Source organism: Scyliorhinus torazame, chromosome 8 (genome assembly GCF_047496885.1).
Source record: "Scyliorhinus torazame isolate Kashiwa2021f chromosome 8, sScyTor2.1, whole genome shotgun sequence".
In the NCBI taxonomy this organism is placed as follows: domain Eukaryota; kingdom Metazoa; phylum Chordata; class Chondrichthyes; order Carcharhiniformes; family Scyliorhinidae; genus Scyliorhinus; species Scyliorhinus torazame.
Genome location: NC_092714.1, coordinates 72549646 through 72569309, shown reverse-complemented (window position 1 = coordinate 72569309; position 19664 = coordinate 72549646).

Genomic DNA, 19664 nt, shown 5'->3' with positions numbered 1-19664 from the left:
CTCGTAAGACCTACTCTCCATTCCAGGCAACATCCTGGTAAATCTCCTTTGCACCTTTTCCAAAGCTTCCACATCCTTTCTAAAATGAGGCGACCAGAACTGTACACAGTACTCCAAATGTGGCCTTACCAAGGTTTTGTACAGCTGCATCATCACCTCATGGCTCTTAAATTCAATCCCTCTGTTTTAAAAAAATATATATATTTATATAAAGTTTTTTAACACAATTTTTCTCCCTTACAAACAATAACCCCCCCCACCCTCGTAACAAAAAAAACCCGAGAAATCGCGCAGAGCAAGATATATACATGGCAAAATGATATATTTACACAGCTTTGTACACTGGCCCACACCCGTACGTGCCAGTTTCCCCAACCCTTCATGTTATCTCTTGCTCATCCACCCTCCCAGGCAGTCCCCCCTCTCCCCCCCCCTCCCAGGACGCCCCCCCCCCCCCCCAAAGGTTGCTGCTGCTGCTGACCGACCTTCCTCTAACGCTCCGCGAGATAGTCTAGGAACGGTTGCCACCGCCTGTAGAACCCCTGCGCAGACCCTCTCAAGGCGAACTTAATCCTCTCCAACTTTATGAACCCAGCCATATCATTTATCCAGGCCTCCAGGCTGGGGGGCTTCGCCTCCTTCCACATTAGCAAGATCCTTCGCCGGGCTACTAGGGACGCAAAGGCCAGAATGCCGGCCTCTTTCACCTCCTGCACTCCCGGTTCATCCAGTACTCCAAATATTGCTAGCTCCCAGCTTGGCTTGACCCGGACTTTCACCACCTGAGATATTGCTCCTGCCACTCCTCTCCAGAACCCCTCCAGTGCCCGGCATGACCAAAACATATGGACATGGTTCGCCGGGCTCCCTGAGCACCTTCCACATCTGTCCTCTACCCCAAAGAACCTACCCCCATCCCGACCACCTCTTCTGTGTCCCATTCCCTTTCGGCCAGTGCAGCAGCAACCCTTTCCACCCCCCCCTTTCCCCCTCCCCTCCCCCCCGCTAGACCCCTGTCTAGCTTTTTTGCTCCCCCCATGTCACTCCCGTAAGTCAGCTGACGCCTGCTCACCCCGGCTTCCCCCGCCGCCCCATTGACCTCCCCGCGTGGGAGTCTCCCAATCCAAATGCATTCCTTCGTTCCCCTTCCCGCCTTTCGTCCCGCACGCGGGAAAACACCCTGCGCTTTCCAAAGCCCGCTCCACCCCCTCTGGCGCAGCTCCTGTCGCGGCCTTGTCTCTCTCCCCCAGCCCATGTAACATTTCCTGCGCGTGATTGACCCCCTATATACAACAACCATCACACATCAACCCTCAAACATCCCCCCCACCCTCACAAGCCCTCAGTTAGAGTCCAACTTATCGGCTTGTACAAAGGTCCACGCCTCTTCAGGCGTTTCGAAGTAATAGTGTTGCCCCTTGTATGTGACCCACAGTCGCGCTGGCTGCAGCATTCCGAATTTCACTTCTTTCCGGTACAACGCCGCTTTGGCCCGGTTGAAACCCGCTCTCCGCTTTGCAACCTCCGTGCTCCAGTCCGGGTATATTCGGATCCCTGCATTGTCCCACTTACTGCTCCGCTCCTTCTTGGCCCATCTCAGGACTCACTCTCTGTCCGTGAACCGGTGGAACCTCACCACCATCGCCTTTGGCGGCTCATTTGCCTGGGGCTTCTTCGCCAGCACCCGATGTGCCCCGTCCAACTCCAGGGGCCTCGAAGGGGCCTTTGTGCCCATCATCGCCTCGAGCATCATGCTCGCGTATGCCCCGGCATCAGCCCCCTCCACTCCCTCAGGGAGACCCAGGATTCGCAGATTCTTTCTCCTCGACCTGTTCTACAGGTCTTCGAGTCTTCCCGCCCACCTCCTGTGTAGCGACTCGTTCTGCTCCACTCTCACCGCCAGGCCCACGAGCTCGTCCTCGTTCTGACTGACTCTTTTCTGTACCTCCTGGATCTTAACTTTGTGGGCCTTCTGTGTGATCCCGAGTCCTTCAATTGCCAAAAGCATAGACGCAAACATCTCCTTGTGCATCTCCTCGCGCTGCTCCTCGAAGCAGCGCTTGATGAACTCCTGCAGCTCCCCTTTGTCCCTGGCCGCTGCCATTTTGTTTTCTTTCCCTCCCTTCTCCCGTTGCTCCAGTGCTGCTCCTTTGGCCGTTACACTTCTGGTCCGTTTCATAGAAGTTGGAGGGGGACCCATGGCCGCCACCGGAAGCCTCGTCCCTGCTTCTTCAATGGCCTTGGTAGATCTTTTCACAGTTGTTCCCTCTGCTGCTAGAATTCACCTTTGATAGAGTCAAGTCAGATTGCAGCTTTAAGCTTGCCCTTCCCCTGTCTGCATGCTGGAAGAGGCCTTTGTCTATTCCTGCAGCACAAGCAAAATCGTTTACTGTTTCTGCCGGGTGTGGTAGCCAAAAGATATAACATTCCTGGGGGACACTGTCAGGGGAATGCTGCAGTCTTCTTCCCACACCGGGGAATGTCAAACAAATGCCGTGGGGGCCCTGTAAAAGCGCCCAAAAGTCCGTTCCAAGCGGGAGCTACCGAATATGTGACCTAGCTCTGCATAGCCGCACCCGGAAGTCTCAATCCCTCTGTTAATGAACGCTAGCACACCATTGGCCTTCTTCACAGCTCTAACCACTTGAGTGGCAATTTTCAAAGATGTATGAACATAGACCCCAAGATCTCTCTGCTCCTCCACATTGCCAAGAACCCTAGTGTTAACCCTGTATTCCGCATTCATATTTGTCCTTCCAAAATGGACAACCTCACACTTTTCAGGATTAAACTCCATCTGCCACTTCTCAGCCCAGCTCTGCATCCTATCTATGTCTCCTTGCAGCCGACAACAGCCCTCCTCACTATCCACAACACCACCAATCTTCGTATCGTCTGCAAATTTACTGATCCCCCTTCAACTCCCTCATCCAAGTCATTAATGAAAATCACAAACAGCAGAGGACCCAGAACTGATCCCTGTGGTATGCCACTGGTAACTGGGATCCAGGCTGAATATTTGCCATCCACCACCACTCTCTGACTTCTATCGGTTAGCCAGTTTGTTATCCAACTGGCCAAATTTCCCACTATCCCATGCCTCCTTACTTTCTGCATAAGCCTACCATGGGGAACCTTATCAAATGCCTTACTAAAATCCATTTACACTACATCCACTGCTTTACCTTCATCCACATGCTTGGTCACCTCCTCAAAGAATTCAATAAGACTTGTAGGGCAAGACCTACCCCTCACAAATCCGTGCTGACTATCCCTAATCAAGCAGTGTCTTTCCAGATGCTCAGAAATTCTCTCCCTCAGTACCCTTTCCATTACTTTGCCTACCACCGAAGTAAGACTAACTGGCCTGTAATTTCCAGGGTTATCCACAGGGGCACGACATTTGCCACTCTCCATTCCCCTGGTACCACCCCTGTTGACAGTGAGGAGGAAAAGATCATTGCCAACGGCTCTGCAATTTAATCCCTTGCTTCCCATAGAATCCTTGGATATATCCCGTCAGGCCCGGGGGACTTGTCTATCCTCAAGTTTTTCAAAATGCCCAACACATCTTCCTTCCTAACAGGTATTTCCTCGAGCTTACCCGTCTGTTTCACACTGTCCTTTCCAACATTATGGCCCCTCTCATTTGTAAATACTGAAGAAAAGTACTCGTTCAAGACCTCTCCTATCTCTTCAGACTCAATACACAATCTCCCGCTACTGTCCTTGATCGGACCTACCCTCGCTCTAGTCATTCTCATATTTCTCACATATGTGTAAAAGGCCTTGGGGTTTTCCTTGATCCTACCCGCCAAGGATTGTTCATGTCCTCTCTTAGCTCTCCTAATCCCTTTCTTCAGTTCCCTCCTGGCTATCTTGTATCCCTCCAGCGCCCTGTCTGAACCTTGTTTCCTCAGCCTTACATAAGTCTCCTTCTTCCTCTTACAAGACATTCAACCTCTCTTGTCAACCATGGTTCCCTCACTCGACCATCTCTTCCCTGCCTGACAGGGACATACATATCAAGGACACGTAGTACCTGTTCCTTGAACAAGTTCCACATTTCACTTGTGTCCTTCCCTGACAGCCTATTTTCCCAACTTATGCACTTCAATTCTTGTCTGACAACATCGTATTTACCCTTCCCCAATTGTAAACCTTGCTCTGTTGCACGCACCTATCCCTCTCCATTACTAAAGTGAAAGTCACAGAATTGTGGTCACTATCTCCAAAATGCTCCCCCACTAACAAATATATCACTTGCCCTGGTTCATTACCAAGTACCAAATCCAATATGGCCTCCCCTCTGGTCGGACAATCTACATACTGTGTTAGAAAAGCTTCCTGGACACACTGCACAAACACCATCCCATCCAAACTATTTGATCTAAAGAGTTTCCACTCAATATTTGGGAAGTTGAAGTCACCCATGACTACTACCCTGTGACTTCTGCACCTTTCCAAAATCTGTTTCCCAATCTGTTCCTCCACATCTCTGCTACTATTGGGTGGCCTATAGGAAACTCCCAACAAGTTGACTGCTCCTTTCCTATTTCTGACTTCAACCCATACTACCTCAGTAGGCAGATACTCCTCAAACTGCCTTTCTGCAGCTGTTATACTATCTCTAATTAAAAATGCCCCCCCCACCCCCCCCCCCCACACCTCTTTTACCACCCTCCCTAATCTTATTAAAACATCTATAACCAGGGACCTCCAACAACCATTTCTGCCCCTCTTCTATCCAAGTTTCTGTGATGGCCACCACATCGTAGTCCCAAGTACCGATCTATGCCTTAAGTTCACCCACCTTATTCCTGATGCTTCTTGCGTTGAAGTATACACACTTCAACCCATCTCCGTGCCTGCAAGTACTCTCCTTTGTCAGTGTTCCCTTCCCCACTGCCTCACTACACACTTTGGCGCCCTGACTATCGGCTACTTGAGTTGCTGGACTACAAATCCAGTTCCCATTCCCCTGCCAATTAGTTTAAACCCTCCCGAAGAGTACTAGAAAACCTCCCTCCCAGGATATTGGTGCCCCTCTGGTTCAGATGCAACCCGTCCTGCTTGTACAGGTCCCACCTTCCCCAGAATGCGCTCCAATTATCCAAATACCTGAAGCCCTCCCTCCTACACCATTCCTGCAACCACGTGTTCAACTGCACTCTCTCCCTATTCCTAGCCTCGCTATCACATGGCACCGGCAACAAACCAGAGATGACAACTCTGTCTGTCCTGGCTTTCAACTTCCAGCCTAACTCCCTAAACTTGTTTATTACCTCCACACCCCTTTTCCTACCTATGTCGTTGGTACCAATGTGCACCACGACTTCTGGCTTCTCCCCCTCCCCCTTAAGGATCCTGAAGACACGATCCGAGACATCCCTGGCCCTGGCACCCGGGAGGCAACATACCTTCCGGGAGTCTCGCTCGCGACCACAGAATCTCCTATCTATTCCCCTAACCATTGAATCTCCTACAACTATTGCTTTTCTATTCTCCCCCCTTCCCTTCTGAGCCCCAGAGCCAGACTCAGTGCCAGAGACCTGGCCGCTAGGGCCTTCCCCCAGTAGGTCATCCCCCCCAACAGCATCCAAAACGGTATACTTGTTTTGAAGGGGAACGGCCACGAGGGATCCCTGCACTGTCTGCCTGTTTGTTTTTTTCCCCCTGACTGTAACCCAGCTATTCTTGTCCTGTACCTTGGGTGTGGTTACCTCCCTGTAACTCTTCTCAATCACCCCCTCTGCCTCCCGGATGATCCGAAGTTCATCCAGCTTCAGCTCCAGTTCCCTAACACGGTCTTTGAGGAGCTGAAGTTGGGTGCACTTCCCGCAGGTATAGTCAGTGGGGACACCGGTGGTATCCCTCACCACCCACATCCTACAGGAGGAGCATGTAACTGGCCTAGCCTCCATTCCCTCTTACCTTACAGAATATAGCTGCCGTGTGGACTAACTAGATCTCCGCCCTCCGACTCTGCTCTCAGTCAGTTACACTTCCTGTAAACTCCTGGCTCTCTTCGCACTCTTTGCGGAAATGTCAGAAACAAATTGAAAGGAGCACCTTACTCCCTCCTCACCTAACTCCCTCGGTCACCAAACTCTCACTATCGCACTCAAAAAGCACCAAATTCAGCACTCCCTCGGTCACCAAACTCTCACTATCGCACTCAAAAAGCACCAAATTCAGCACTCCCTCAGTCACCAAACTCTCACTATCGCACTTAAAAAGCACCAAATTCAGCACTCAGTGCAAACAAAGTCTGCACTGTAGGGGATCACTTTTATACTGTGAATCTAGCCTTTGAAAAACTGGCCTAATCCAATTAACTAATTAACAAGCTCCAGCTGCAAGTGCCTACAAGTAGGAGCCTGTTTAAAGCTGATTGAAAATTCACCTTCTTCTGAACCAAACAGCAACTTTTAAGTTAATTAACTAAATAAAAGAAAGACTAAACTTTAGATAAAAATGAAGCCTTATACTCCCTCGGTCACCAAACTCTTACTATAGCACTCAAAAGCACCAAATTCAGCACTCAGTGCAAACAAAGTCTGCACTGTAGGGGATCACTTTTATACTGTGAATCTAGCCTCTGAAAAACTGGCCTAATCCAATTAACTAATTAACAAGCTCCAGCTGCAAGTACCTGCAAGTAGAGCCTTTGTTTAAAGCTGATTGAAAATTCACCTTCTTCTAAACCAAACAGCAACTTTTAAGTTAATTAACTTAATAAAAGAAAGACTAGACTTCAGATAAAAATGAACCCTTATACTCCCTCAGTCACCAAACTCTCACTATCGCACTCAAATGCACCAAATTCAGCACTCCCTCAGTCACCAAATTCTCACTACAGCACTCAAAAACACCAAATTCAGCACTCTGTGCAAACAAAGTCTGCACTTCAGGTGGATCACTTTTATACTGTGAATCTAGCCTCCGAAAACTGGCCTAATCCAATTAACTAATTAACAAGCTCCAGCTGCAAGTACCTGCAAGTAGAGCCTTTGTTTAAAGCTGATTGAAAATTCACCTTCTTCTAAACCAAACAGCAACTTTTAAGTTAATTAACTTAATAAAAGAAAGACTAGACTTCAGATAAAAATGAACCCTTATACTCCCTCAGTCACCAAACTCTCACTATCGCCCTCAAATGCACCAAATTCAGCACTCCCTCAGTCACCAAATTCTCACTATAGCACTCAAAAACACCAAATTCAGCACTCAGTGCAAACAAAGTCTGCACTTCAGGTGGATCACTTTCATACTGTGAATCTAGCCTCTGAAAACTGGCCTAATCCAATTAACTAATTAACAAGCTCCAGCTGCAAGTACCTGCAAGTAGAGCCTTTGTTTAAAGCTGATTGAAAATTCACCTTCTTCTAAACCAAACAGCAACTTTTAAGTTAATTAACTTAATAAAAGAAAGACTAGACTTCAGATAAAAATGAACCCTTATACTCCCTCAGTCACCAAACTCTCACTATCGCACTCAAATGCACCAAATTCAGCACTCCCTCAGTCACCAAATTCTCACTATAGCACTCAAAAACACCAAATTCAGCACTCAGTGCAAACAAAGTCTGCACTTTAGGTGGATCACTTTCATACTGTGAATCTAGCCTCTGAAAACTGGCCTAATCCAATTAATCATGGGCCTATAAATTCTGTCAGGTGCTAACCCATCTACTAAGCTCTCATTGTGTAGGCTGAAAGCAAGTGTTCATTATCTGCCAGATATTTGCCACCCCCTATATTGGGAGAGATTGTGCTGGCGGCGAGAATAGGGGCTGGCTTAGCACGCAGGGGCTGGTTTAGCACACTGGGCTAAATCGCTGGCTTTTAAAGCAGACCAAGCAGGCCAGCAGCACGGTTCAATTCCCGTACCAGTCTCCCCGAACAGGCGCCGGAATGTGGCGACTAGGGGCTTTTCACAGTAACTTCATTGAAGCCTACTTGTGACAATAAGCGATTTTCATTTTCAAGAATACAAGCCGATAACGGCACCTCTGCCGTTCTCGCCAGTAAGGCAGTAGTGGCAGCCCTGAGGGTGTGGAGATAGTGTAGGCAGCATCTGGGGTTTGAGGGGGCGTCGGTGTGAACACTGATATGTGGTAATCCCGGTTCGCTCCAGGCGGTCGGGATTGGGGGGGGGGGGGTTCCGGACCTGGCAGCGCGCGGGGATCAAGAGTTTGGAGATCTTTTTATTGATAAGGGCTTCCCGAACTTGAATGAGTTGGACGAGGAGTTTGAGTTGCCATGTGGGAATGGGTTCCGGTATCTGCAAGCGAGGGATTTTGTGCGGAGGCAGGTTTGGACCTTCCCGCATCTGCCGCTTCAGGGGCTACAGGATAAGATGGTGACGAGAACAGGAGTAGGAGAGGGAAAGGTTTCAGAGATCTACAGGGAACTGATGGAGTGGGAGGGAGCCCCGATAGGGGTGGGAATAAGAGTTGGGTGGGGAGTTGGAGGCCGGATTATGGGAGGAGGTCCTGAAGCGAGTCAATGCATCCTCGTCGAGTGCCAGGTTTAGCCTGACACAATTTAAGCTGGTCCACAGGGCACACATGACTGTGGTTCGGATGAGCAGGTTCTTTGAGGAGGAGAATAGGTGTGGGCGCTGTGCGAGGGGTCCTGTGAACTATGTCCATATGTCTTGTGCATTTCCGAGGCTGAGGGGTTTCTGGCAGGGGTTTACTGACATCCTGTCAGAAGTTTTAACGGTGAGGGTGGTGGTGCCGAGTCCAGAGGTGGCAATCTTTGATGTGTCGGAAGACCCGGGAGCCCACTCTTGGAAGCTCACTTTATTTGTACACGGGTTTTGCCAGATTTGCACTGGTGGTGTTCTTTGCTTAAGAAATCGTCTGGCTGCATAGAGCTGCCTTTGTTACTGGAGGACAGAGGGGTGCAGCAAGGACAACACTGAGCAGTAGAAACTGCCAGAAAAGGAACGAGGAGAGGGACAGCATTGCATACAAGGCCCTATCCAGAGCAGGTATTCAGGAAGTGCTCCTTCTACATTATTTGTCCGAAGCAAGATGTAAGGTGACTTTGTTAAACCCAGGAGAATGTCATTGAGCCATGTCATCTGCTGCAGCAGCAACTCGAGCCTTGATGCCAGGAATGAATAGCATAGCCTGTGGCTGTCAAGATTACTATGATCCTCAACTTTTATGGCACAGGCTCCTTTCAAGATGCAACAGCAGATGTCTCAAGCTCACAGCATACCGGTGCATCAGGGATGTTACCAAAGCTCTCTATACCAAGATAAACATCTACATTCATTAGGTTTTGCATGCATGGCAGGCTTTGCCAGGTTGCTATTGACTGTGTACCCATTGCCTTGCATACTCCTTATCAATTGATACTCCCTCAACATACAACACATATAGAACATAGAACATAGAATAATACAGCGCAGTACAGGCCCTTCGGCCCACGATGTTGCACCGAAACAAAAGCCATCTAACCTACACTATGCCATTATCATCCATATGTTTATCCAATAAACTTTTAAATGCCCTCAATAAGCAGCACATAATTTGATCCATAAGACCATAAGACACAGGAGCAGAATTAGGCCACTCGGCCCATCGAGTCTGCTCCGCCATTCAATCACAGCTGATATTTTTCTCATCCCCATTCTCCTGCCTTCTCTCCATAACCCCTGATCCCCTTATTGATCAAAAACCTATCTATCTCTGTCTTAAAGACACCCAGTGATTTGTCCTCCACAGCCTTCTGCGGCAAAGAGTTCCACAGATTCACCACCCTCTGGCTGAAGAAATTCCTCCTCATCTCTGTTTTAAAGGATCGTCCCTTTAGTCTGAGATTGTGTCCTCTGCCTCTAGATTTTCCTACACGTGGAAACACCCTCTCCACTTTCACTCTATCCAGGCTTCACAGTATCCTGTAAGTTTTCAATAAGATCCCCCTCATCCTTCTAAACTCCAACGGGTATAGACCCAGAGTCCTCAACTGTTCCTCATACGACAAGCTCTTCATTTCAGGGATCATTCTTGTGAACCTCCTCTAGACCCTTTCCAAGGCCAGCACATCCTTCCTTAGATACGGGGTCCAAAACTGCTCACAATACTCCAAATGGGGTCTGACCAGTCTTATATAGCCTCAGAAGGACATCTCTGGTCTTGTATTCTAGCCCTCTCGACATGAATGCTAACATTGTATTTGCCTTCTTAACTGCTGACTGAACCTGCACATTAACCTTCAGAATATTTCAGTATATTTCATCTTGGATACCCAGTGAAGATATTCTTAGGGGAGCTGACCTGTCCTCGGTTGAGTTTTTATGCTCAGTGTGAACTCTGATCACATGTTTTGTTGGAGTATGAACATTAAGTTGGGTAGCTTGTTAGTGCAACTTAACACAGCCTCTGAAACCTGTATTTATCAACCTTCTAAAAATTTAAGAGATTTCCATTATTTTCAGAGGGGAATGCCTGTAGTAATTTGTACAGCAAGAGGTCAAAATAAAATCCAGCCATTTCATCAACACATGAGTTGATCACTTGGGTATTGCATGGTCTCTCTTCCATACAGCCACTGTCACCAAATCCCTACATCACTCCTTCCTTTTATTCTTTATGATACTACTGTTTTCTTAACTCTGTTTGCTTCTCGCTCTGTCATCTACTGTTTTCTCTTTCTCTCTTTCTGTCTTCCGTACTTATATTTTTGGTCAAAAATTATGCGTGCAAGTATGGTCCAGGAATGAGCCACTGACAGCCATGGTCTGCATTTAGGGTGGGTATTGTGGAGAAATCCATTCACCTGCTCCACCTAATCAATTTTGCCACCACCAACCTCCTTGCTTCATATTGTGTAGGGATCCCATCACTTTAAACTGCCCATTCTGCTTCCTGCCACACTCTCATACCCATCAATACTCTTGCTTTTCTTTTCTCCGAATGAAACAAAAGATCCTTTATAGTTCTGACAAAAGGTCAAAGACATAGAACATGGGCTGGCAGTTAATGACCCCCCCCACCCATCCCCCGCCCCGACCCCCAAAGTGAGTTTGTGGCAGGCGGGACATTTTATTGAGTGGGAGGGCGATGGTTGGGGACCCTGCCGCCTCCCTGTCTCTGCCTTGATTGTCTGGGAAGGCTTGTGGATGGCCATCTGGCCCTACTGTCAATTGAGGTTCTTATTAGGGCATTAGCGGCATTAACCTAACAATGGGCAGAGGACATGTCATACAGGGAGCTCGAAAAGCAAACTGGTTTTGAGGGGGCCCGGGGGTGGTGGTGGTGGTGGAGGGGAGGGGTGTGGGGATTTCTCGCTTCCCTTGCTGCCAACCCACTTGCTCTGCAATCCCTACGCTGCGCCACCCTGTCCCTCCCTCCCCACCATCACTCACCTGTGGCCCTGAGTCCATCAGCAATCCTGGGCCTGTATCCTCCCTGTATCCTCCCTTGTACATTGCTCCACTATCATCCAATCTTTTATCCTCCCACTCTTTCCTACTCAAAACCTTCTCCAAGAGTCCAAGACCTTCAGTTAGTTTCCTTCTTTGCCTCCCTCTTCTACCCTCCTTCCCACATGACTCCCTTTATTTTGGAGGTTTTGGAAAAGACATATGGAAATTGAGTTTCCGCCAAAGCAGGAACAATGAATCCCTGAACAAATTTACCCCAGAATGAAGCAATAATGCTGCCTGTCAGCCATTTTCCCTGTTCCTTTCTCTCTCTGCCTTGCCTTATGTTTGATTAATGTTAGAGACTAGCATGTCTGCCTGCAGTACAGGGTATGTGGTTAGTGTTAACTATTACCATCACCAATACACAGGTGGAAAGAATTAGCTGGCTTCTCAATCGGGTTGATGCTATTTGAAAATTGAAGTAACATCAGATGGTCTGGATTTTAAGTTGCTAACAACCTGGGTGTGGGCTCGGAGGTTTCCACAGGAAGTAAGTAAGTTCAATATGACAGTGGCTTTTTAACCCAGCCACTGATTTATCACATTATTTTAGTGTGAGCAGATGTGATGATTGTTGTGTTGGTGTTGGTTGCTGTGGTGGTGTGTATTAGGGGTAATACGGTACACCATGAATGCCGAGGAGCTATTGGAGGACAGATGCTGGGTCCCGATTGGATCTGCCGCCTACTGGGCTCCACCCAGATAGGCGGGGTATAAGAACCCGGTTTACTCCCCGCAGCTGCATTCTGTGACTGAGCTGCTGGGGAACAAGTCTGAACAAGTCTGCTCAATAAAGCCTCGATTGAAGTTCTCTACATCTCGCCTCGTGTGTGATCGATGGTGCAACAGTTACAGAATATGTCTGTTGTAGTTTTGTAGTCTTCTGCATGTTCACAGAAAGCCTTTCTGAATTACTTGTAATTATATGCATATATACAGACAAGGAACTATCTCCATCTCTAGGTCTTAACAAGTCTCTGGCCAAACCCACACTGAACCTAGTGGGGTGGCACTGTACTCAATTCCACATTAACCCTGTGTATGGCAGACCCTTATCCGACACTGCTGGTTGGTATGAGGAGATTTCAAATCCAGTGTTTAAAGGGATACTCCAAATAAGCAATTTGATGGAGTTAGCAGTTTGCAGCACAACAGAAGGAATTGGCAGAGAGGAGCCCAGACATTCAAAGGCTGTGCCTCGTTTATTGATGCACCCCTGGATGTGATACTGAGGGATGTATGAACCCATCTCTTCTGTACTGCCTGTCAGTTAAAACCAAAAAGGTGTGGCAGGAGGTAGCGGAAGGGGTCAGCAGCAGGCTTGGATTCAGTGCTGAAAACAGTTTAATGATCTAAACAGGGTGGGAAAGTTGAGCACAATGGCACATTCACCCACATCCTGATGTGTGTACCATTCTAACATCCTCAATCTGCTTTCTCAGGTCTACTCCAGCATATCGCTCCTTATATCAACTTACCCCGCAGTTGCGCCCACTTCTCGCTAAGTACTTCCTCACTGTCCGATTTGTTCATTGACCCCTGACACTCACTCCCATCAACATGCAATCTCATCCCTCGCCTCATGGTCAGACGTAACAAAGCATCTCCAGCCATACGTTCAACACACGGCAGTCTCACTCACAGGTCTCTTCTGCCCCTCCTCGCAGAAAGAAAGGGTACCAAACATAAGGGAGGGGCAAAGAAGTGGAAATGGCCCTTCCAGCCATCTCTCAACTGGCAGCTGCAGAGGATGAGGTGCCTGGGTGTCAGAGATGGGGGTCTTCCAGTTACCTGGCCAGAATTAAATATTAGACAGTCCCATGGTTTACACACTCATTCATGTTAACTTAATGTCAGCAGTGAGTGAAACATGATTCTGTGCATAATGATCACTTGGAACTATCAAAATGAATATGCTTTTTAATATGCCACAGGGCCTGTATGTCCTGCATGAGGAATGATGTGGAGATGCCGGCGTTGGACTGGGGTGAGCACAGTGAGGTACCCTCAATAACGAAGCTTAGAGATTAAACTGTAAAGAAGGCTTTATTAGACTAAGAACTATGTTAGAGCTGAGACAAGTGCTGACTGCTACACAGCCCATGAGGCAGCCCTTGATATATGGCTCACAGATGGGCGGAGCCAGAGGCGGAGTCCCCAGGGTTCCAAGCCCGGTCTTAAAGGGGACATCACCTTACATGATGATAAGGCAGTAATCGTTAATCACACACAGTAAGAAGTCTTACAACACCAGGTTAAAGTCCAACAGGTTTGTTTCGAATCACTAGCTTTCGGAGCATTGCCCCTTCCTCAGGTGAATGGAGAGGTACGTTCCAGAAACATTCTAGAAGGATCTGTGGCTTTGTCAATATAAATGTTTCTGGAACCAACCTCTTCGTTCACCTGAGGAAGGAGCAGTGTTCCGAAAGCTAGTGATTCGAAACAAACCTATTGGACTTCAACCTGGTGTTGTAAGACTTCTTACTCTGCATGAGGAAGACAACAGATCCTCGGAGGATGCCACTTGCTGAGGCTGCGCTGTCACAAGACTCATGCAGACCTTCATCTGTCCTCCAGTATCCAATAGCCAGGATCTCCAGAATGGTAATGAAGGCTGTGTTCTGTACAGTGGTGTGGACCTTGAGGAGGATCAAGCAGCAAAGCACAGAACCTGTTCAGAGGATTGTGAGGAATGCACCAACAGTGGCATATTACTGTTCAGGCTGCCAAGATGTCCTCATTATTTTGGCATCAGTCGACCAGTCCACCCATCTGACATTTGTGTGTAAATGTCACTTTTCTACCCTCCACTCCATCATGACAGTAAAATGAAAGCTGATCTACAAACAACCAAGCATTGCTTTCATACAGCCCAATTACTGGACATCAACTCTTGTCTTACGAGTCAGCACAAGTGAAAAGCCCACTTGCCAGGCAGACACCAAAATTGGCAGCAGCACGAGAAAGCGGTGGAAATAAAAAATACTTATGTGTGCGAAAGGTAAAACAACCAATTAGTAAAGCTACCAATCGAATGTTGTGTAACACATCCATGTACATTCCCTGTGCAACTACAGATCTTTACTCTTCCTCTTTCTGCTACTCCTATATGGTGCAATCACTGTGATTTCGACAGAGGTGGAGCCAGACCGCTCTGACTGCTGATGATCGCTTGGTTGACGTCCTCTGGTATTAGGGGCCCATAAGGGCCCTGCCCAAGATTTCTCCAGCTGTACCTGTGCAGGGGCAGACTCGGCCATCACATCACGAGGCAGCAACTGAGGTAGTGAATGAAATGGGGGTGGAGAACGATGGCTGAGGAGTGACACAGTTAAGTCCCCACTTCCATTTCCTCTTTTACCATCATTCATATCAGGGCTTACCCGCCCTTCCGTGCTAGCAATGAATTGGCAAATGTTTGTTGCAGATTAGTGAATGATGAGCAGCCAAGGCCAGTGTATCATGAATCCTATGATGGCCTTGGGAGGACTTGCACTCCTGTGATTGCTGCGTTTGCCGCTCCATGCAGCTGGCCCCACTTTCCATGGACTAAGACGTCAGAACGGCTTGTGACATCATGCCACTCGTACATGAGATTTTAATCCATTCTATATTGTGGCTGGAACACCTGTCAATATGTTGCACAGCTTTTGCCACAGCTCCAGAAGTATCTTCCTAAGGTTTTGTACCGGAGTCCAGGTGTGCGGAGCTTGGAACGTCCAATGACCTCCATCATGGACTATGCTGTGTTATTCCTGTCTCCACCACCTGCTCTTGCTCACCTGTGATGTGCGAATAGTCAGGTGAAAACCTAACTAATAATAATAATCTTTATTGTCACAAGTAGGCTTACATTAACACTGCAATGAAGTTACTGTGAAACGCCCCTAGTTGCCACATTCCGGGGCCTGTTCAGGTACACAGAGAGAGAATTCAGAATGTCCAAATCACCTAACAGCATGTCTTTCAGGACTTGTGGGAGGAAACTGGAGCACCTGGAGGAAACCCATGCAGACACAAGGAGAATGTGCAGACTCCGCACAGTGACCGAAGCCAGGAATCGAACCTGAGTCCCTGGTGCTGTGAGGTAACAGTGCTAACCACTGTGCTATCGTGCCGCACATAACTATCTACCTTACCAGTGTGATGATAGGCATGTGCACATCAATGTGTATAGTTGACAGTCGGTGCACAAAATTATCAGTATGACCTCAGACCAGCAGGTGGCGTCAGAGATCTATCACGTGACTCAAGACACCCACGTGTTGGTAGTAAGTCAGACAAGAAGATAGTTGCACTTACAGTAGCTACAGGAGAATTCATGAATTCATTTAGTAGTCATCGTCTGTATTATAGTTCATTAGGTATCTTTTCCACGTGCTTGTTAATAAATCATATTTATAGTTAAACAACTATATGTTCTGTGTACATCATTACAATGGTTGCATCACAGAACACAACAACCAGTACCACTGAAGTGTAAGTACCTGAGCTGATCTCCAGATCTGTCCAGGCACCTTCAGCATGCCAATGGCTTACTCAATGACACATGTGGTTATCAAATGATATTCATAGTATTGCATCTGGTCCTCAGTGGTTGAGTTCCTCACACTTTAAGTGGGCAGCTTTTGACTCCGAAAATCTGGCTTGCACTTTAAGTGGGCAGCTTTTGACTCCGAAAATCTGGCTTGCAACTTTGCTTTGTGGCATAGAAAGATTTAGAATGATGCAAGACAAAAGCAACATCACCGGGGACCTTCCACACAGCTGAATAACTGTCTTATTATGTTTGCATACCAGTTGCACATTGATAGGATGGAAGCTGCTGCCATTGATGAATACTCTTGGGTACATCTATGGATGTCTTAATTTCTATATTTCATAGAATCATAGAATCCCTACAGAACGTGGCCATTCGGCCCAACGAGTCTGCACCAACCCTCCAAAAGAACCCTGCCTAGGCTTTCCTGCCAACTCCCATAACCTCGTGTATTTATCTTGGTCAATCCACCTAATCTGCATATCTTTGGTCACTAAGAGGCAAGTTAGCAAGGCCAATCCACCCAGCCTGCACATCTTTGGACTTTGGGAGGAAATCGGATCTCCTGGAGGAAACTCATGCAGACACAGGAAGAATGTACAAACTCCGCACAGTCACCCGAGGCCGAACCGAACCCAGGTATCTGGCACTTTGTGCAGTCAAAGACACCTGCACCAGTGGGAAGCCAGCTAGAACAATAAACCTGATTGCCTGCTCACACTGACTCGCATCATTCGTTGGCATAATTGTCCGCCCTACAAAAATGCCATCTGTCACCCATGTCTCTGGCAGAGCTCTGGAAGGAGCCGGAGGCAAAGAAGTTGATAGCCACTGGTAAAGTGTAAACAGATGTCATTGGAGGAAGTTCCAGAAAACTACAAATGGTTGTCACCAACTGATGTGACACCACAAACTTACTCAGACAATAGTGTTCCAACATGTTGAGGAAACTTATCCACTTCCTCCAGGCCCTGTGTTGTGATTATGGACTAGTTGGAGCAGTTAGCAAAGTTGATGATATACTGATATAAGACATGATGGAAAAGATCATGACTACCATTTACATGAAGAGAACCAGGGAAGCTGGGATCAGGTTAAACAGAATTAGAGTGGATGGAATAATACGATGGGGATGGGGGGGGAAGAAGTTGGGACGGAGTTGACATGCTCCACGCCACCTCACAGCGATAAAGCACCTACAGGGCTGATAAATGAGGGCCTAGTGGGACATTCGCCCCACATCGAGTAATGTTCTCCTCTTCTCCTCATCCTTCCCACCCTTAAGTTTTAAAATTGGGCATCTCGCTCCTGCCCTGCTGCCCATCCTCACATTTCCTGGTGTGGGCAGCATATCACAGGATCAGTTGCCTTGAAAACAAGCTTAATTGAGCCTCAGTTATTTATTTAAATATGATGGGCAGGCTGCCAATTTCAGCATCCGCAGGCCCCCCCCACCCCCAGTGATAACTCAATGGTGGACATGAACGTTGTGGGATGGGCACCCACCCTATTTTACATGTCCCCTGCCACGCCCCCCCGCCCCCCCCCCCCCCCCCCCCCCCCCCCCCCCCCCCCCCCCCCCATGGGAAACCTCGATGCCGGAGACATGTAAAATTCAGCTCATTAACTGCGAAGGTGGCAGAATGCCAGTTCTTCGGAATGGTCACAGCTAGCTATAAGATGGAAGCTCCCACAGACAAGAAAGAGCTGAGCAGCAGTAGGCGGGATTTTCTGCACCCCCTGCGGTCTGTTTTGTGGTGGGGGAGAAGGCCTGACCTTGGCCGGTGCTGGGATATTCCAATCCAGCCGCTGTCACCAGCGTTTCCTGTTGTTCAAATCTTCCGTACCAAGCCTACACGTCTTGTACGTTAAAATTTACTCAATTTTCCCTATCTCTCATTCTTCAACTTCCTAGCTCATCTTTCTCTCTCACTTCTTTTTCAAACATTTATTGGAAAGTAACTCTCTCTCACACCCTCAGCTTCTCTTTGTTTTGGAAAAAGACATTCAATATATATATGTATATATTATAACCTAAATAAAGTTTTTAAATTTGTCCTTTTAGCAAAATGACTTGAAGAGAAGCTGTTGAATATTAAGTACTATGAACAGCAGTTCAAGAACAATATTCAATTGGTATGGTTGGCTGAACAATATTGATGCATCCTGGGATATTAGTCAAATGGCCCTAATTTTCATCACAACTCTGTTGCGGCAACTATCCTGGAAATGGCTGAAAATTCTAAATGCCGCTCCAAAACACAGCATGTTCCATTTTTGCGGGAATGGAGACAGGCAGTAGTGCACATATGCACGGTTTAAGGAGGCAGCTGGCCATTTAAATCATCAGCTAACTCCAATGAAATGGTATTTTGGTAGGCCAAGAGTATGTAACTCAGAGTTTGCAGACTGAAAAAGGTAAGAGGAGGTATGATCTTGGTAGATTTGTTTTGATAGTCTTGGAGAGGTAAGGGTTTTGAATATGGTCCCGGGACACCTTGGTGAGACATAAGACACCCTTTGTAATTGTTAGAAGTGAAAATGTTTATACACTTTTAATACACAAACGCATTGGAACATTCCAGCTGTCCACTGTCAAGGAGATGTCAAGCTATCAAGGAACTGTCAAGGAACTCTCAAAGCTGTCAATGAGCTGCTAATGGATACTAGGTGAATTGGCATTATTAAGATATGGGAGAAGGAAGGTAGAAGGCATGAGGTGGCACTAGGTCGTCATAGGTGCTATAAAGAGCTTCGGCGATGTGGTGGCATACGGATGAGGGGCCATGGTTTGGGATAGGGATTTCTTTTCTATAAAATAGCAGCAATTACATGTGACATGACATGGTACTTGTACTATGAAAGACCTATCTTAGCAGTAAAAGTAACTTGTGTTTCAATGAATCATGGTTCTGCCTAGCAAATTTAACATATAACATGCAGGTAGGTCGATTATCTGCTGTTTGCCATTGATTCACCCATTCATCTTACAGAAACTTGTGTTTATATAATGCCATTAGCATAAAACATGTCAAAGGGAATTTTCCAATCACGCATAATGAAAAGACAAAGCAAACTAAAAATAGTAAAAGGTATGGGAGCAAGCATTTTAAGATTTATTTACCAGCGTGTTAAATGATTGGTAACATGAAGGAATTTTGTAACATTTATAGTTTGCCTGTGTAGGGAGAGGATAAAGATAAAAAGGAATGATTTATTGAATGTGCCTCAGAGGGACACGTGTTTGACATAAATAATTAGCTTAAACACAGATTAATGAGATAGTCTGATATTTATTTTGGCTTCCTTATGCGTTTTCGTGTTTGCATTTATGTGTGTCTCTGTGTATGTTTATTGCGTGTGCTTGTGTACGTGCCTTTGTATGTGTTTGTGCACTGAGGGAAAGAAGAGACAAGATGTTGTGGGGGAGCATGGTTAAAATCATGATAAGGGACCGTGAATACCTTGGAGGGGAAATCAGCGTCACTTACCTATGTCAAATGTCTTTCATGCCTCTCTTGCCTGACCTTCTGACAGGATCCAGGCAGTGTAACTCATCCCCAAAGCCCAGCGTCACAGTCAAGCAGAACCCGATTGAAAGACCTTTTTTACAGCATTTGCTGGCCATGGGTTGGGGGGTCAGGTCGGGTTCGGATGAGAGTCGGGCCGGAGGGGAAG